The 15,348-nt window shown below is 46.1% G+C and overlaps 26 non-coding genes across 26 annotated transcripts; all 26 read right to left on the reverse strand.

Moving 5' to 3' along the window:
- Window positions 1–17: 17 nt before the first annotated feature.
- Trnar-ucg (transfer RNA arginine (anticodon UCG)) lies at window positions 18–90 on the reverse strand. Its single transcript has one exon. It is a non-coding gene; the product is annotated as a tRNA-Arg (tRNA).
- An 891-nt stretch (window positions 91–981) lies between these two features.
- Window positions 982–1,053, reverse strand: Trnat-agu (transfer RNA threonine (anticodon AGU)). The gene has a single exon. It is a non-coding gene; the product is annotated as a tRNA-Thr (tRNA).
- Window positions 1,054–1,371: 318 nt separating this feature from the next.
- Trnak-cuu (transfer RNA lysine (anticodon CUU)) lies at window positions 1,372–1,444 on the reverse strand. The gene has a single exon. It is a non-coding gene; the product is annotated as a tRNA-Lys (tRNA).
- A 439-nt stretch (window positions 1,445–1,883) lies between these two features.
- Window positions 1,884–1,956, reverse strand: Trnar-ucg (transfer RNA arginine (anticodon UCG)). The gene has a single exon. It is a non-coding gene; the product is annotated as a tRNA-Arg (tRNA).
- A 548-nt stretch (window positions 1,957–2,504) lies between these two features.
- On the reverse strand, window positions 2,505–2,576 carry Trnat-agu (transfer RNA threonine (anticodon AGU)). Its single transcript has one exon. It is a non-coding gene; the product is annotated as a tRNA-Thr (tRNA).
- Window positions 2,577–2,894: 318 nt separating this feature from the next.
- On the reverse strand, window positions 2,895–2,967 carry Trnak-cuu (transfer RNA lysine (anticodon CUU)). Its single transcript has one exon. It is a non-coding gene; the product is annotated as a tRNA-Lys (tRNA).
- Window positions 2,968–3,406: 439 nt separating this feature from the next.
- On the reverse strand, window positions 3,407–3,479 carry Trnar-ucg (transfer RNA arginine (anticodon UCG)). The gene has a single exon. It is a non-coding gene; the product is annotated as a tRNA-Arg (tRNA).
- A 545-nt stretch (window positions 3,480–4,024) lies between these two features.
- On the reverse strand, window positions 4,025–4,096 carry Trnat-agu (transfer RNA threonine (anticodon AGU)). Its single transcript has one exon. It is a non-coding gene; the product is annotated as a tRNA-Thr (tRNA).
- Window positions 4,097–4,414: 318 nt separating this feature from the next.
- Window positions 4,415–4,487, reverse strand: Trnak-cuu (transfer RNA lysine (anticodon CUU)). The gene has a single exon. It is a non-coding gene; the product is annotated as a tRNA-Lys (tRNA).
- A 439-nt stretch (window positions 4,488–4,926) lies between these two features.
- On the reverse strand, window positions 4,927–4,999 carry Trnap-ugg (transfer RNA proline (anticodon UGG)). Its single transcript has one exon. It is a non-coding gene; the product is annotated as a tRNA-Pro (tRNA).
- Window positions 5,000–5,547: 548 nt separating this feature from the next.
- On the reverse strand, window positions 5,548–5,619 carry Trnat-agu (transfer RNA threonine (anticodon AGU)). The gene has a single exon. It is a non-coding gene; the product is annotated as a tRNA-Thr (tRNA).
- A 318-nt stretch (window positions 5,620–5,937) lies between these two features.
- On the reverse strand, window positions 5,938–6,010 carry Trnak-cuu (transfer RNA lysine (anticodon CUU)). The gene has a single exon. It is a non-coding gene; the product is annotated as a tRNA-Lys (tRNA).
- Window positions 6,011–6,449: 439 nt separating this feature from the next.
- Window positions 6,450–6,522, reverse strand: Trnar-ucg (transfer RNA arginine (anticodon UCG)). Its single transcript has one exon. It is a non-coding gene; the product is annotated as a tRNA-Arg (tRNA).
- Window positions 6,523–7,067: 545 nt separating this feature from the next.
- On the reverse strand, window positions 7,068–7,139 carry Trnat-agu (transfer RNA threonine (anticodon AGU)). Its single transcript has one exon. It is a non-coding gene; the product is annotated as a tRNA-Thr (tRNA).
- A 318-nt stretch (window positions 7,140–7,457) lies between these two features.
- On the reverse strand, window positions 7,458–7,530 carry Trnak-cuu (transfer RNA lysine (anticodon CUU)). The gene has a single exon. It is a non-coding gene; the product is annotated as a tRNA-Lys (tRNA).
- A 439-nt stretch (window positions 7,531–7,969) lies between these two features.
- Trnar-ucg (transfer RNA arginine (anticodon UCG)) lies at window positions 7,970–8,042 on the reverse strand. The gene has a single exon. It is a non-coding gene; the product is annotated as a tRNA-Arg (tRNA).
- A 551-nt stretch (window positions 8,043–8,593) lies between these two features.
- On the reverse strand, window positions 8,594–8,665 carry Trnat-agu (transfer RNA threonine (anticodon AGU)). Its single transcript has one exon. It is a non-coding gene; the product is annotated as a tRNA-Thr (tRNA).
- Window positions 8,666–8,983: 318 nt separating this feature from the next.
- Trnak-cuu (transfer RNA lysine (anticodon CUU)) lies at window positions 8,984–9,056 on the reverse strand. The gene has a single exon. It is a non-coding gene; the product is annotated as a tRNA-Lys (tRNA).
- A 439-nt stretch (window positions 9,057–9,495) lies between these two features.
- On the reverse strand, window positions 9,496–9,568 carry Trnar-ucg (transfer RNA arginine (anticodon UCG)). The gene has a single exon. It is a non-coding gene; the product is annotated as a tRNA-Arg (tRNA).
- A 560-nt stretch (window positions 9,569–10,128) lies between these two features.
- On the reverse strand, window positions 10,129–10,200 carry Trnat-agu (transfer RNA threonine (anticodon AGU)). The gene has a single exon. It is a non-coding gene; the product is annotated as a tRNA-Thr (tRNA).
- Window positions 10,201–10,518: 318 nt separating this feature from the next.
- Trnak-cuu (transfer RNA lysine (anticodon CUU)) lies at window positions 10,519–10,591 on the reverse strand. The gene has a single exon. It is a non-coding gene; the product is annotated as a tRNA-Lys (tRNA).
- A 439-nt stretch (window positions 10,592–11,030) lies between these two features.
- Window positions 11,031–11,103, reverse strand: Trnar-ucg (transfer RNA arginine (anticodon UCG)). The gene has a single exon. It is a non-coding gene; the product is annotated as a tRNA-Arg (tRNA).
- A 539-nt stretch (window positions 11,104–11,642) lies between these two features.
- On the reverse strand, window positions 11,643–11,714 carry Trnat-agu (transfer RNA threonine (anticodon AGU)). Its single transcript has one exon. It is a non-coding gene; the product is annotated as a tRNA-Thr (tRNA).
- Window positions 11,715–12,032: 318 nt separating this feature from the next.
- Trnak-cuu (transfer RNA lysine (anticodon CUU)) lies at window positions 12,033–12,105 on the reverse strand. Its single transcript has one exon. It is a non-coding gene; the product is annotated as a tRNA-Lys (tRNA).
- A 439-nt stretch (window positions 12,106–12,544) lies between these two features.
- On the reverse strand, window positions 12,545–12,617 carry Trnar-ucg (transfer RNA arginine (anticodon UCG)). Its single transcript has one exon. It is a non-coding gene; the product is annotated as a tRNA-Arg (tRNA).
- A 545-nt stretch (window positions 12,618–13,162) lies between these two features.
- Window positions 13,163–13,234, reverse strand: Trnat-agu (transfer RNA threonine (anticodon AGU)). Its single transcript has one exon. It is a non-coding gene; the product is annotated as a tRNA-Thr (tRNA).
- Between the last annotated feature and the right edge of the window lie 2,114 nt (window positions 13,235–15,348).

The following is a 15,348-nucleotide window of genomic DNA, read 5'->3' on the forward strand; positions in this document are numbered from 1 at the left end:
GCAGAACAGGAAAAACTCAACCGTGACAGGATTCGAACCTGCAATCTTCGGATCCGAAGTCCGACGCCTTATCCATTAGGCCACACGGTCACTGGCGCAATATGCTTCCCCACACACACCTCATTTTCACCATTTGTACACTTGGCGGAATGAATTTCCCATCTTTGACCCAGTTCTCCATCTCAAATTTTAGTACTAAAAGTGCGACGCTACTTCTTGCTGTGTCCCATCGCAAGTTACATTCAAGCCCTTATGACGCTGATCAAACAAGAGGTGGCAAATCAGCTTCAATCGCTTAGTGCCATCTCAGTCGCTTGCGGAAGGTACCTCACCTTAAGTGATACAATGGCGAGTTGTCGCTATTACCAAAGCGCCGCCGCCGCCGACGACGACGACGACGATGATAATCGCGAGGGTCTTTATCAGGGGTAGAAAATACATCACAAGAACTAAGTATTTCACGTCGGCATTCACCGGAGACTGCCAAAAGCAGCAGTTTTTTTTTTTTTTTTTTTTTTTTTTTTTTTTTTTTTTTACTTTATTGTAATTTTGAAACCTGAACAAACAGGTAGGCTGGCAGCAGCACAATACGCTGCTCTTCAGCCGAAGAGAGTACATGGAGATAAACAAAGAAGAGACATTACATTTTTTTTTTTTTTTTTTTTTTTTTTACTTTATTGTAATTTGGAAACCTGAACAAACAGGTAGGCTGGCAGCAGCACAATACGCTGCTCTTCAGCCGAAGAGAGTACATGGAGATAAACAAAGAAGAGACATTACATTTTTTTTTTTTTTTTTTTTTTTTTTTAGACATTACATTTTTTTAAAAGCAGCAGTGTCTGGTGCCCACTTTAATAGCACAATTCACACTATTCATTTGCGAGAGCATTTCTTAAATACCGCACCCATTCATAATTTTTTTTATCCTTGACCGCTTTTTTCGAAAGGGCCACGGTGGGAAGGGCTGTTACAAAATTCATTTGCCTCCTGTGAGGATCGAACTCTCGACCTCTGGTTTACTAGACCAGCGCTCTGCCACTGAGCTAAGGAGGCGCCTCCTAGCGCGCTTTTCGGGTACTTTGTTCTTACAGACTAGTGAATCGGAGCCCTTCAGCTCGAAACGCACCGCATGAGCGACCATTATTTGCATTTCGTTAGCACAGCTGCTGCTTTCCTACACATCTCACACCATATCGATGTACAAATTAAATTCCAAAACAAATTTATTTCATTTCAGAGTTACTTTCAGCTTCAAATACCGTTCCTCTGATATTCATCCGAAGCTAGGCATCGTCGTAACCCGTTACGTTCATCACGCAAGGCTCACGAGAGGGGCGCATGTTGGATCCGCGTAGACACAAAATTTTGAGGCGCCCAGCGTGGGGCTCGAACCCACAACCCTGAGATTAAGAGTCTCATGCTCTACCGACTGAGCTAGCCGGGCTGTACACAAGGGTTACGAGCCATACAATACTGATTTGACCTGCGACCATCTATTGAAGATTCTTTTGACTACAGCTTATTTCCTGCTGCCACAAATCAGCTACAATCCTATTTAATGAAAAATTGTCTCCGAAAGGCATCAAATCTGCTTGAAATGATACGTGGCTATCAGCACCATTATTCAACACACATGCTCGACTGTGCGCAGACGCCTGTGGCGTAGCCCTTGGGTCCTGAATCAGATGCAGTAGTTGCAACAAAAACTCTCCTGAACGGCACTGTGCCGAAAATTTCGCTACAGATCACCCTTGTCTTGCTTGTGCTTCAGGTAGACGCCGGTTTTGCAGCCAGGAAGCGGACAGCAGCTACTTTCAACTAGTTTTGCAGTACTCAAACAACACACTAAAACAGCATGCATCTTTTGCAGAACAGGAAAAACTCAACCGTGACAGGATTCGAACCTGCAATCTTCGGATCCGAAGTCCGACGCCTTATCCATTAGGCCACACGGTCACTGGCGCAATATGCTTCCCCACACACACCTCATTTTCACCATTTGTACACTTGGCGGAATGAATTTCCCATCTTTGACCCAGTTCTCCATCTCAAATTTTAGTACTAAAAGTGCGACGCTACTTCTTGCTGTGTCCCATCGCAAGTTACATTCAAGCCCTTATGACGCTGATCAAACAAGAGGTGGCAAATCAGCTTCAATCGCTTAGTGCCATCTCAGTCGCTTGCGGAAGGTACCTCACCTTAAGTGATACAATGGCGAGTTGTCGCTATTACCAAAGCGCCGCCGCCGCCGACGACGACGACGATGATAATCGCGAGGGTCTTTATCAGGGGTAGAAAATACATCACAAGAACTAAGTATTTCACGTCGGCATTCACCGGAGACTGCCAAAAGCAGCAGTGTCTGGTGCCCACTTTAATAGCACAATTCACACTATTCATTTGCGAGAGCATTTCTTAAATACCGCACCCATTCATAATTTTTTTTATCCTTGACCGCTTTTTTCGAAAGGGCCACGGTGGGAAGGGCTGTTACAAAATTCATTTGCCTCCTGTGAGGATCGACCTCTCGACCTCTGGTTTACTAGACCAGCGCTCTGCCACTGAGCTAAGGAGGCGCCTCCTAGCGCGCTTTTCGGGTACTTTGTTCTTACAGACTAGTGAATCGGAGCCCTTCAGCTCGAAACGCACCGCATGAGCGACCATTATTTGCATTTCGTTAGCACAGCTGCTGCTTTCCTACACATCTCACACCATATCGATGTACAAATTAAATTCCAAAACAAATTTATTTCATTTCAGAGTTACTTTCAGCTTCAAATACCGTTCCTCTGATATTCATCCGAAGCTAGGCATCGTCGTAACCCGTTACGTTCATCACGCAAGGCTCACGAGAGGGGCGCATGTTGGATCCGCGTAGACACAAAATTTTGAGGCGCCCAGCGTGGGGCTCGAACCCACGACCCTGAGATTAAGAGTCTCATGCTCTACCGACTGAGCTAGCCGGGCTGTACACAAGGGTTACGAGCCATACAATACTGATTTGACCTGCGACCATCTATTGAAGATTCTTTTGACTACAGCTTATTTCCTGCTGCCACAAATCAGCTACAATCCTATTTAATGAAAAATTGTCTCCGAAAGGCATCAAATCTGCTTGAAATGATACGTGGCTATCAGCACCATTATTCAACACACATGCTCGACAGTGCGCAGACGCCTGTGGCGTAGCCCTTGGGTCCTGAATCAGATGCAGTAGTTGCAACAAAAACTCTCCTGAACGGCACTGTGCCGAAAATTTCGCTACAGATCACCCTTGTCTTGCTTGTGCTTCAGGTAGACGCCGGTTTTGCAGCCAGGAAGCGGACAGCAGCTACTTTCAACTAGTTTTGCAGTACTCAAACAACACACTAAAACAGCATGCATCTTTTGCAGAACAGGAAAAACTCAACCGTGACAGGATTCGAACCTGCAATCTTCGGATCCGAAGTCCGACGCCTTATCCATTAGGCCACACGGTCACTGGCGCAATATGCTTCCCCACACACACCTCATTTTCACCATTTGTACACTTGGCGGAATGAATTTCCCATCTTTGACCCAGTTCTCCATCTCAAATTTTAGTACTAAAAGTGCGACGCTACTTCTTGCTGTGTCCCATCGCAAGTTACATTCAAGCCCTTATGACGCTGATCAAACAAGAGGTGGCAAATCAGCTTCAATCGCTTAGTGCCATCTCAGTCGCTTGCGGAAGGTACCTCACCTTAAGTGATACAATGGCGAGTTGTCGCTATTACCAAAGCGCCGCCGCCGCCGCCGACGACGATGATAATCGCGAGGGTCTTTATCAGGGGTAGAAAATACATCACAAGAACTAAGTATTTCACGTCGGCATTCACCGGAGACTGCCAAAAGCAGCAATGTCTGGTGCCCACTTTAATAGCACCATTCACACTATTCATTTGCGAGAGCATTTCTTAAATACCGCACCCATTCATAATTTTTTTTATCCTTGACCGCTTTTTTCGAAAGGGCCACGGTGGGAGGGGCTGTTACAAAATTCATTTGCCTCCTGTGAGGATCGAACTCACGACCTCTGGTTTACTAGACCAGCGCTCTGCCACTGAGCTAAGGAGGCGCCTCCTAGCGCGCTTTTCGGGTACTTTGTTCTTACAGACTAGTGAATCGGAGCCCTTCAGCTCGAAACGCACCGCATGAGCGACCATTATTTGCATTTCGTTAGCACAGCTGCTGCTTTCCTACACATCTCACACCATATCGATGTACAAATTAAATTCCAAAACAAATTTATTTCATTTCAGAGTTACTTTCAGCTTCAAATACCGTTCCTCTGATATTCATCCGAAGCTAGGCATCGTCGTAACCCGTTACGTTCATCACGCAAGGCTCACGAGAGGGGCGCATGTTGGATCCGCGTAGACACAAAATTTTGAGGCGCCCAGCGTGGGGCTCGAACCCACGACCCTGAGATTAAGAGTCTCATGCTCTACCAACTGAGCTAGCCGGGCTGTACACAAGGGTTACGAGCCATACAATACTGATTTGACCTGCGACCATCTATTGAAGATTCTTTTGACTACAGCTTATTTCCTGCTGCCACAAATCAGCTACAATCCTATTTAATGAAAAATTGTCTCCGAAAGGCATCAAATCTGCTTGAAATGATACGTGGCTATCAGCACCATTATTCAACACACATGCTCGACTGTGCGCAGACGCCTGTGGCGTAGCCCTTGGGTCCTGAATCAGATGCAGTAGTTGCAACAAAAACTCTCCTGAACGGCACTGTGCCGAAAATTTCGCTACAGATCACCCTTGTCTTGCTTGTGCTTCAGGTAGACGCCGGTTTTGCAGCCAGGAAGCGGACAGCAGCTACTTTCAACTAGTTTTGCAGTACTCAAACAACACACTAAAACAGCATGCATCTTTTGCAGAACAGGAAAAACTCAACCGTGACAGGATTCGAACCTGCAATCTTCGGATCCCAAGTCCGACGCCTTATCCATTAGGCCACACGGTCACTGGCGCAATATGCTTCCCCACACACACCTCATTTTCACCATTTGTACACTTGGCGGAATGAATTTCCCATCTTTGACCCAGTTCTCCATCTCAAATTTTAGTACTAAAAGTGCGACGCTACTTCTTGCTGTGTCCCATCGCAAGTTACATTCAAGCCCTTATGACGCTGATCAAACAAGAGGTGGCAAATCAGCTTCAATCGCTTAGTGCCATCTCAGTCGCTTGCGGAAGGTACCTCACCTTAAGTGATACAATGGCGAGTTGTCGCTATTACCAAAGCGCCGCCGCCGCCGCCGACGACGACGATGATAATCGCGAGGGTCTTTATCAGGGGTAGAAAATACATCACAAGAACTAAGTATTTCACGTCGGCATTCACCGGAGACTGCCAAAAGCAGCAGTGTCTGGTGCCCACTTTAATAGCACAATTCACACTATTCATTTGCGAGAGCATTTCTTAAATACCGCACCCATTCATAATTTTTTTTATCCTTGACCGCTTTTTTCGAAAGGGCCACGGTGGGAAGGGCTGTTACAAAATTCATTTGCCTCCTGTGAGGATCGACCTCTCGACCTCTGGTTTACTAGACCAGCGCTCTGCCACTGAGCTAAGGAGGCGCCTCCTAGCGCGCTTTTCGGGTACTTTGTTCTTACAGACTAGTGAATCGGAGCCCTTCAGCTCGAAACGCACCGCATGAGCGACCATTATTTGCATTTCGTTAGCACAGCTGCTGCTTTCCTACACATCTCACACCATATCGATGTACAAATTAAATTCCAAAACAAATTTATTTCATTTCAGAGTTACTTTCAGCTTCAAATACCGTTCCTCTGATATTCATCCGAAGCTAGGCATCGTCGTAACCCGTTACGTTCATCACGCAAGGCTCACGAGAGGGGCGCATGTTGGATCCGCGTAGACACAAAATTTTGAGGCGCCCAGCGTGGGGCTCGAACCCACGACCCTGAGATTAAGAGTCTCATGCTCTACCGACTGAGCTAGCCGGGCTGTACACAAGGGTTACGAGCCATACAATACTGATTTGACCTGCGACCATCTATTGAAGATTCTTTTGACTACAGCTTATTTCCTGCTGCCACAAATCAGCTACAATCCTATTTAATGAAAAATTGTCTCCGAAAGGCATCAAATCTGCTTGAAATGATACGTGGCTATCAGCACCATTATTCAACACACATGCTCGACAGTGCGCAGACGCCTGTGGCGTAGCCCTTGGGTCCTGAATCAGATGCAGTAGTTGCAACAAAAACTCTCCTGAACGGCACTGTGCCGAAAATTTCGCTACAGATCACCCTTGTCTTGCTTGTGCTTCAGGTAGACGCCGGTTTTGCAGCCAGGAAGCGGACAGCAGCTACTTTCAACTAGTTTTGCAGTACTCAAACAACACACTAAAACAGCATGCATCTTTTGCAGAACAGGAAAAACTCAACCGTGACAGGATTCGAACCTGCAATCTTCGGATCCGAAGTCCGACGCCTTATCCATTAGGCCACACGGTCACTGGCGCAATATGCTTCCCCACACACACCTCATTTTCACCATTTGTACACTTGGCGGAATGAATTTCCCATCTTTGACCCAGTTCTCCATCTCAAATTTTAGTACTAAAAGTGCGACGCTACTTCTTGCTGTGTCCCATCGCAAGTTACATTCAAGCCCTTATGACGCTGATCAAACAAGAGGTGGCAAATCAGCTTCAATCGCTTAGTGCCATCTCAGTCGCTTGCGGAAGGTACCTCACCTTAAGTGATACAATGGCGAGTTGTCGCTATTACCAAAGCGCCGCCGCCGCCGCCGACGACGATGATAATCGCGAGGGTCTTTATCAGGGGTAGAAAATACATCACAAGAACTAAGTATTTCACGTCGGCATTCACCGGAGACTGCCAAAAGCAGCAGTGTCTGGTGCCCACTTTAATAGCACCATTCACACTATTCATTTGCGAGAGCATTTCTTAAATACCGCACCCATTCATAATTTTTTTTATCCTTGACCGCTTTTTTCGAAAGGGCCACGGTGGGAGGGGCTGTTACAAAATTCATTTGCCTCCTGTGAGGATCGAACTCACGACCTCTGGTTTACTAGACCAGCGCTCTGCCACTGAGCTAAGGAGGCGCCTCCTAGCGCGCTTTTCGGGTACTTTGTTCTTACAGACTAGTGAATCGGAGCCCTTCAGCTCGAAACGCACCGCATGAGCGACCATTATTTGCATTTCGTTAGCACAGCTGCTGCTTTCCTACACATCTCACACCATATCGATGTACAAATTAAATTCCAAAACAAATTTATTTCATTTCAGAGTTACTTTCAGCTTCAAATACCGTTCCTCTGATATTCATCCGAAGCTAGGCATCGTCGTAACCCGTTACGTTCATCACGCAAGGCTCACGAGAGGGGCGCATGTTGGATCCGCGTAGACACAAAATTTTGAGGCGCCCAGCGTGGGGCTCGAACCCACGACCCTGAGATTAAGAGTCTCATGCTCTACCAACTGAGCTAGCCGGGCTGTACACAAGGGTTACGAGCCATACAATACTGATTTGACCTGCGACCATCTATTGAAGATTCTTTTGACTACAGCTTATTTCCTGCTGCCACAAATCAGCTACAATCCTATTTAATGAAAAATTGTCTCCGAAAGGCATCAAATCTGCTTGAAATGATACGTGGCTATCAGCACCATTATTCAACACACATGCTCGACTGTGCGCAGACGCCTGTGGCGTAGCCCTTGGGTCCTGAATCAGATGCAGTAGTTGCAACAAAAACTCTCCTGAACGGCACTGTGCCGAAAATTTCGCTACAGATCACCCTTGTCTTGCTTGTGCTTCAGGTAGACGCCGGTTTTGCAGCCAGGAAGCGGACAGCAGCTACTTTCAACTAGTTTTGCAGTACTCAAACAACACACTAAAACAGCATGCATCTTTTGCAGAACAGGAAAAACTCAACCGTGACAGGATTCGAACCTGCAATCTTCGGATCCGAAGTCCGACGCCTTATCCATTAGGCCACACGGTCACTGGCGCAATATGCTTCCCCACACACACCTCATTTTCACCATTTGTACACTTGGCGGAATGAATTTCCCATCTTTGACCCAGTTCTCCATCTCAAATTTTAGTACTAAAAGTGCGACGCTACTTCTTGCTGTGTCCCATCGCAAGTTACATTCAAGCCCTTATGACGCTGATCAAACAAGAGGTGGCAAATCAGCTTCAATCGCTTAGTGCCATCTCAGTCGCTTGCGGAAGGTACCTCACCTTAAGTGATACAATGGCGAGTTGTCGCTATTACCAAAGCGCCGCCGCCGCCGACGACGACGACGACGATGATAATCGCGAGGGTCTTTATCAGGGGTAGAAAATACATCACAAGAACTAAGTATTTCACGTCGGCATTCACCGGAGACTGCCAAAAGCAGCAGTGTCTGGTGCCCACTTTAATAGCACAATTCACACTATTCATTTGCGAGAGCATTTCTTAAATACCGCACCCATTCATAATTTTTTTTATCCTTGACCGCTTTTTTCGAAAGGGCCACGGTGGGAAGGGCTGTTACAAAATTCATTTGCCTCCTGTGAGGATCGAACTCTCGACCTCTGGTTTACTAGACCAGCGCTCTGCCACTGAGCTAAGGAGGCGCCTCCTAGCGCGCTTTTCGGGTACTTTGTTCTTACAGACTAGTGAATCGGAGCCCTTCAGCTCGAAACGCACCGCATGAGCGACCATTATTTGCATTTCGTTAGCACAGCTGCTGCTTTCCTACACATCTCACACCATATCGATGTACAAATTAAATTCCAAAACAAATTTATTTCATTTCAGAGTTACTTTCAGCTTCAAATACCGTTCCTCTGATATTCATCCGAAGCTAGGCATCGTCGTAACCCGTTACGTTCATCACGCAAGGCTCACGAGAGGGGCGCATGTTGGATCCGCGTAGACACAAAATTTTGAGGCGCCCAGCGTGGGGCTCGAACCCACAACCCTGAGATTAAGAGTCTCATGCTCTACCGACTGAGCTAGCCGGGCTGTACACAAGGGTTACGAGCCATACAATACTGATTTGACCTGCGACCATCTATTGAAGATTCTTTTGACTACAGCTTATTTCCTGATGCCACAAATCAGCTACAATCCTATTTAATGAAAAATTGTCTCCGAAAGGCATCAAATCTGCTTGAAATGATACGTGGCTATCAGCACCATTATTCAACACACATGCTCGACTGTGCGCAGACGCCTGTGGCGTAGCCCTTGGGTCCTGAATCAGATGCAGTAGTTGCAACAAAAACTCTCCTGAACGGCACTGTGCCGAAAATTTCGCTACAGATCACCCTTGTCTTGCTTGTGCTTCAGGTAGACGCCGGTTTTGCAGCCAGGAAGCGGACAGCAGCTACTTTCAACTAGTTTTGCAGTACTCAAACAACACACTAAAACAGCATGCATCTTTTGCAGAACAGGAAAAACTCAACCGTGACAGGATTCGAACCTGCAATCTTCGGATCCGAAGTCCGACGCCTTATCCATTAGGCCACACGGTCACTGGCGCAATATGCTTCCCCACACACACCTCATTTTCACCATTTGTACACTTGGCGGAATGAATTTCCCATCTTTGACCCAGTTCTCCATCTCAAATTTTAGTACTAAAAGTGCGACGCTACTTCTTGCTGTGTCCCATCGCAAGTTACATTCAAGCCCTTATGACGCTGATCAAACAAGAGGTGGCAAATCAGCTTCAATCGCTTAGTGCCATCTCAGTCGCTTGCGGAAGGTACCTCACCTTAAGTGATACAATGGCGAGTTGTCGCTATTACCAAAGCGCCGCCGCCGCCGCCGCCGCCGACGACGACGACGACGATGATAATCGCGAGGGTCTTTATCAGGGGTAGAAAATACATCACAAGAACTAAGTATTTCACGTCGGCATTCACCGGAGACTGCCAAAAGCAGCAGTGTCTGGTGCCCACTTTAATAGCACCATTCACACTATTCATTTGCGAGAGCATTTCTTAAATACCGCACTCATTCATAATTTTTTTTATCCTTGACCGCTTTTTTCGAAAGGGCCACGGTGGGAGGGGCTGTTACAAAATTCATTTCCCTCCTGTGAGGATCGAACTCACGACCTCTGGTTTACTAGACCAGCGCTCTGCCACTGAGCTAAGGAGGCGCCTCCTAGCGTGCTTCTCGGGTACTTTGTTCTTACAGACTAGTGAATCGGAGCCCTTCAGCTCGAAACGCACCGCATGAGCGACCATTATTTGCATTTCGTTAGCACAGCTGCTGCTTTCCTACACATCTCACACCATATCGATGTACAAATTAAATTCCAAAACAAATTTATTTCATTTCAGAGTTACTTTCAGCTTCAAATACCGTTCCTCTGATATTCATCCGAAGCTAGGCATCGTCGTAACCCGTTACGTTCATCACGCAAGGCTCACGAGAGGGGCGCATGTTGGATCCGCGTAGACACAAAATTTTGAGGCGCCCAGCGTGGGGCTCGAACCCACGACCCTGAGATTAAGAGTCTCATGCTCTACCAACTGAGCTAGCCGGGCTGTACACAAGGGTTACGAGCCATACAATACTGATTTGACCTGCGACCATCTATTGAAGATTCTTTTGACTACAGCTTATTTCCTGCTGCCACAAATCAGCTACAATCCTATTTAATGAAAAATTGTCTCCGAAAGGCATCAAATCTGCTTGAAATGATACGTGGCTATCAGCACCATTATTCAACACACATGCTCGACTGTGCGCAGACGCCTGTGGCGTAGCCCTTGGGTCCTGAATCAGATGCAGTAGTTGCAACAAAAACTCTCCTGAACGGCACTGTGCCGAAAATTTCGCTACAGATCACCCTTGTCTTGCTTGTGCTTCAGGTAGACGCCGGTTTTGCAGCCAGGAAGCGGACAGCAGCTACTTTCAACTAGTTTTGCAGTACTCAAACAACACACTAAAACAGCATGCATCTTTTGCAGAACAGGAAAAACTCAACCGTGACAGGATTCGAACCTGCAATCTTCGGATCCGAAGTCCGACGCCTTATCCATTAGGCCACACGGTCACTGGCGCAATATGCTTCCCCACACACACCTCATTTTCACCATTTGTACACTTGGCGGAATGAATTTCCCATCTTTGACCCAGTTCTCCATCTCAAATTTTAGTACTAAAAGTGCGACGCTACTTCTTGCTGTGTCCCATCGCAAGTTACATTCAAGCCCTTATGACGCTGATCAAACAAGAGGTGGCAAATCAGCTTCAATCGCTTAGTGCCATCTCAGTCGCTTGCGGAAGGTACCTCACCTTAAGTGATACAATGGCGAGTTGTCGCTATTACCAAAGCGCCGCCGCTGACGACGACGACAATCGCGAGGGTCTTTATCAGGGGTAGAAAATACATCACAAGAACTAAGTATTTCACGTCGGCATTCACCGGAGACTGCCAAAAGCAGCAGTGTCTGGTGCCCACTTTAATAGCACCATTCACACTATTCATTTGCGAGAGCATTTCTTAAATACCGCACCCATTCATAATTTTTTTTATCCTTGACCGCTTTTTTCGAAAGGGCCACGGTGGGAGGGGCTGTTACAAAATTCATTTGCCTCCTGTGAGGATCGAACTCACGACCTCTGGTTTACTAGACCAGCGCTCTGCCACTGAGCTAAGGAGGCGCCTCCTAGCGCGCTTTTCGGGTACTTTGTTCTTACAGACTAGTGAATCGGAGCCCTTCAGCTCGAAACGCACCGCATGAGCGACCATTATTTGCATTTCGTTAGCACACCTGCTGCTTTCCTACACATCTCACACCATATCGATGTACAAATTAAATTCCAAAACAAATTTATTTCATTTCAGAGTTACTTTCAGCTTCAAATACCGTTCCTCTGATATTCATCCGAAGCTAGGCATCGTCGTAACCCGTTACGTTCATCACGCAAGGCTCACGAGAGGGGCGCATGTTGGATCCGCGTAGACACAAAATTTTGAGCCGCCCAGCGTGGGGCTCGAACCCACGACCCTGAGATAAAGAGTCTCATGCTCTACCGACTGAGCTAGCCGGGCTGTACACAAGGGTTACGAGCCATACAATACTGATTTGACCTGCGACCATCTATTGAAGATTCTTTTGACTACAGCTTATTTCCTGCTGCCACAAATCAGCTACAATCCTATTTAATGAAAAATTGTCTCCGAAAGGCATCAAATCTGCTTGAAATGATACGTGGCTATCAGCACCATTATTCAACACACATGCTCGACTGTGCGCAGACGCCTGTGGCGTAGCCCTTGGGTCCTGAATCAGATGCAGTAGTTGCAACAAAAACTCTCCTGAACGGCACTGTGCCGAAAATTTCGCTACAGATCACCCTTGTGTTGCTTGTGCTTCAGGTAGACGCCGGTTTTGCAGCCAGGAAGCGGACAGCAGCTACTTTCAACTAGTTTTGCAGTACTCAAACAACACACTAAAGCAGCATGCATCTTTTGCAGAACAGGAAAAACTCAACCGTGACAGGATTCGAACCTGCAATCTTCGGATCCGAAGTCCGACGCCTTATCCATTAGGCCACACGGTCACTGGCGCAATATGCTTCCCCACACACACCTCATTTTCACCATTTGTACACTTGGCGGAATGAATTTCCCATCTTTGACCCAGTTCTCCATCTCAAATTTTAGTACTAAAAGTGCGACGCTACTTCTTGCTGTGTCCCATCGCAAGTTACATTCAAGCCCTTATGACGCTGATCAAACAAGAGGTGGCAAATCAGCTTCAATCGCTTAGTGCCATCTCAGTCGCTTGCGGAAGGTACCTCACCTTAAGTGATACAATGGCGAGTTGTCGCTATTACCAAAGCGCCGCCGCCGCCGCCGACGACGATGATAATCGCGAGGGTCTTTATCAGGGGTAGAAAATACATCACAAGAACTAAGTATTTCACGTCGGCATTCACCGGAGACTGCCAAAAGCAGCAGTGTCTGGTGCCCACTTTAATAGCACCATTCACACTATTCATTTGCGAGAGCATTTCTTAAATACCGCACTCATTCATAATTTTTTTTATCCTTGACCGCTTTTTTCGAAAGGGCCACGGTGGGAGGGGCTGTTACAAAATTCATTTGCCTCCTGTGACGATCGAACTCACGACCTCTGGTTTACTAGACCAGCGCTCTGCCACTGAGCTAAGGAGGCGCCTCCTAGCGCGCTTTTCGGGTACTTTGTTCTTACAGACTAGTGAATCGGAGCCCTTCAGCTCGAAACGCACCGCATGAGCGACCATTATTTGCATTTCGTTAGCACAGCTGCTGCTTTCCTACACATCTCACACCATATCGATGTACAAATTAAATTCCAAAACAAATTTATTTCATTTCAGAGTTACTTTCAGCTTCAAATACCGTTCCTCTGATATACATCCGAAGCTAGGCATCGTCGTAACCCGTTACGTTCATCACGCAAGGCTCACGAGAGGGGCGCATGTTGGATCCGCGTAGACACAAAATTTTGAGGCGCCCAGCGTGGGGCTCGAACCCACGACCCTGAGATTAAGAGTCTCATGCTCTACCAACTTTTTTTTTTTTTTTTCTATTATTTTTTTTTTATTATAACTGAGTTCGCCTCTGCAAGGGCTTCTTCCTTTTAGCCCTTGAGATTCGCAAGATGAGAATGAGTAAAACAGCTAACGATATTAAACGTTCTTGAAAAAGAAAAAATATATAATAATATGAAAGAAAAAATAGATGTCTTTTTTTGTAGATAGTAAAGCATTTATCTGGAATGAGTATATATGCTTAATAATTGCCTTGTATTTATCTCCATTGAATCATTGCTCTTGCCGACGGATTTAGGCATAGAATTCAAGGCCTTTTCAGGATTCTGCTAAGGCCTTCACGGCTACCGTAGCGGACCTGCAGCCCACGAAGTCCCCTCCGTACTTCGCCCTTAGCAGCAATCCCCTACTTTGGCATTGCAATCTTCGATATTTTATCCGTATTCTTCATTGCGTACTTCATCCGATGCCTTGTTTTTCAAATAATATTTGTAGCATGTTACCATACAATGTCTTGTTGTTTCGTTGTCCATATATTTTATAATATTCCATTAATACATGTTGCTCATAGTCCAGCACGTCGGGCAGTCCGAGTTTATTAATGACATAATTGACATAATTCCCCAGTATCCATAGGGTAACATTATTCTTCTGAATAGGGAAAGCAACGCTTTCAGGGTTGACGAGAATGTCGACAGTAAGGTGTCTGCCGTCGTTCCGATTGATAAACGCCACCTGTTGGCGGACTCTGTCCCAAATGACCTGGTAGCCGTTGCATATTAGACGATGCTGTAGGGTGTCTATCACATTACAATGTGGACACTGATTCGTGTCACTCAATCCTATAGACTGTAATCTTTCATTTGTGGCAACGGTATTATTGACAACCTTGTACCAGGCTCCACGCACATTGGTGGACAGTACTTTATTGTTTATATTCTTCCATATATTTTGCCAGTTGCGGGTGGGATATTTTGATTCCATTCTGTTTCGGTGTTCCTTTGTAGTAAGGCAATCCATTATGAAACTGCAGTTTCTTTTGTTCTTATCCGCCACAATGCAGTGCAGATAACTGAGTTCTAAATAGTAGAATCTGATGTGCTGCAATTTGTAAGATATTTTACTGATGTTAATAGGTGGTTCCATACTCTCCGGTTTAAGTATTTGGAAAAGTTTCGATGATAAATTACTGTGGCGGTCTTCTAAAAGCTTAAGTGTACGCTTGATATAAAGAGCCGTAGTTTTGCGGCGGATATCGGTCAGTCCGAGGCCTCCTTCTCTCGGTTTTAATGTTATAGTACTGGCTGCCACTTTAAATATCTCACCTCTCCAAACATACTTGCAGATGAAGCTCATGATGGTTTTTGATATCGTTTTAGGTATTGGCAGTATTTGACCTACATATACTGCTTTCGAAAGGACAGCGCAGTTGATTAATTGCACCCTTTGGATAATGTTCAAGTCTCTAAGTCGGTTCATTATTAAAGTACCTCGAATACTATGTAAGACCTTCTTCCAGTTGAATGTTGTTGTTCGCAGGGGGCATCGGTAGAACCTCACACCTAACGCAGTGTGATGGTCTACAGACCTGGCCCATTCGAGGGCAGTGTTCCTGAAGCCGTGGAGATTTAGAAAGGAGCTTTTCATATCGTTGATTTGCGCTCCCGTTGCGGAGCAGTAGAGGCGAACAATCTCTCTCAGTCTTAATACGTCGTCATTACTTCTGACGATGACTCCGACGTCGTCGGCGTAAGCG

The sequence above is a fragment of the Schistocerca cancellata genome, chromosome 8 (assembly GCF_023864275.1).
Source record: "Schistocerca cancellata isolate TAMUIC-IGC-003103 chromosome 8, iqSchCanc2.1, whole genome shotgun sequence".
Taxonomy (NCBI): Eukaryota; Metazoa; Arthropoda; class Insecta; order Orthoptera; family Acrididae; genus Schistocerca; species Schistocerca cancellata.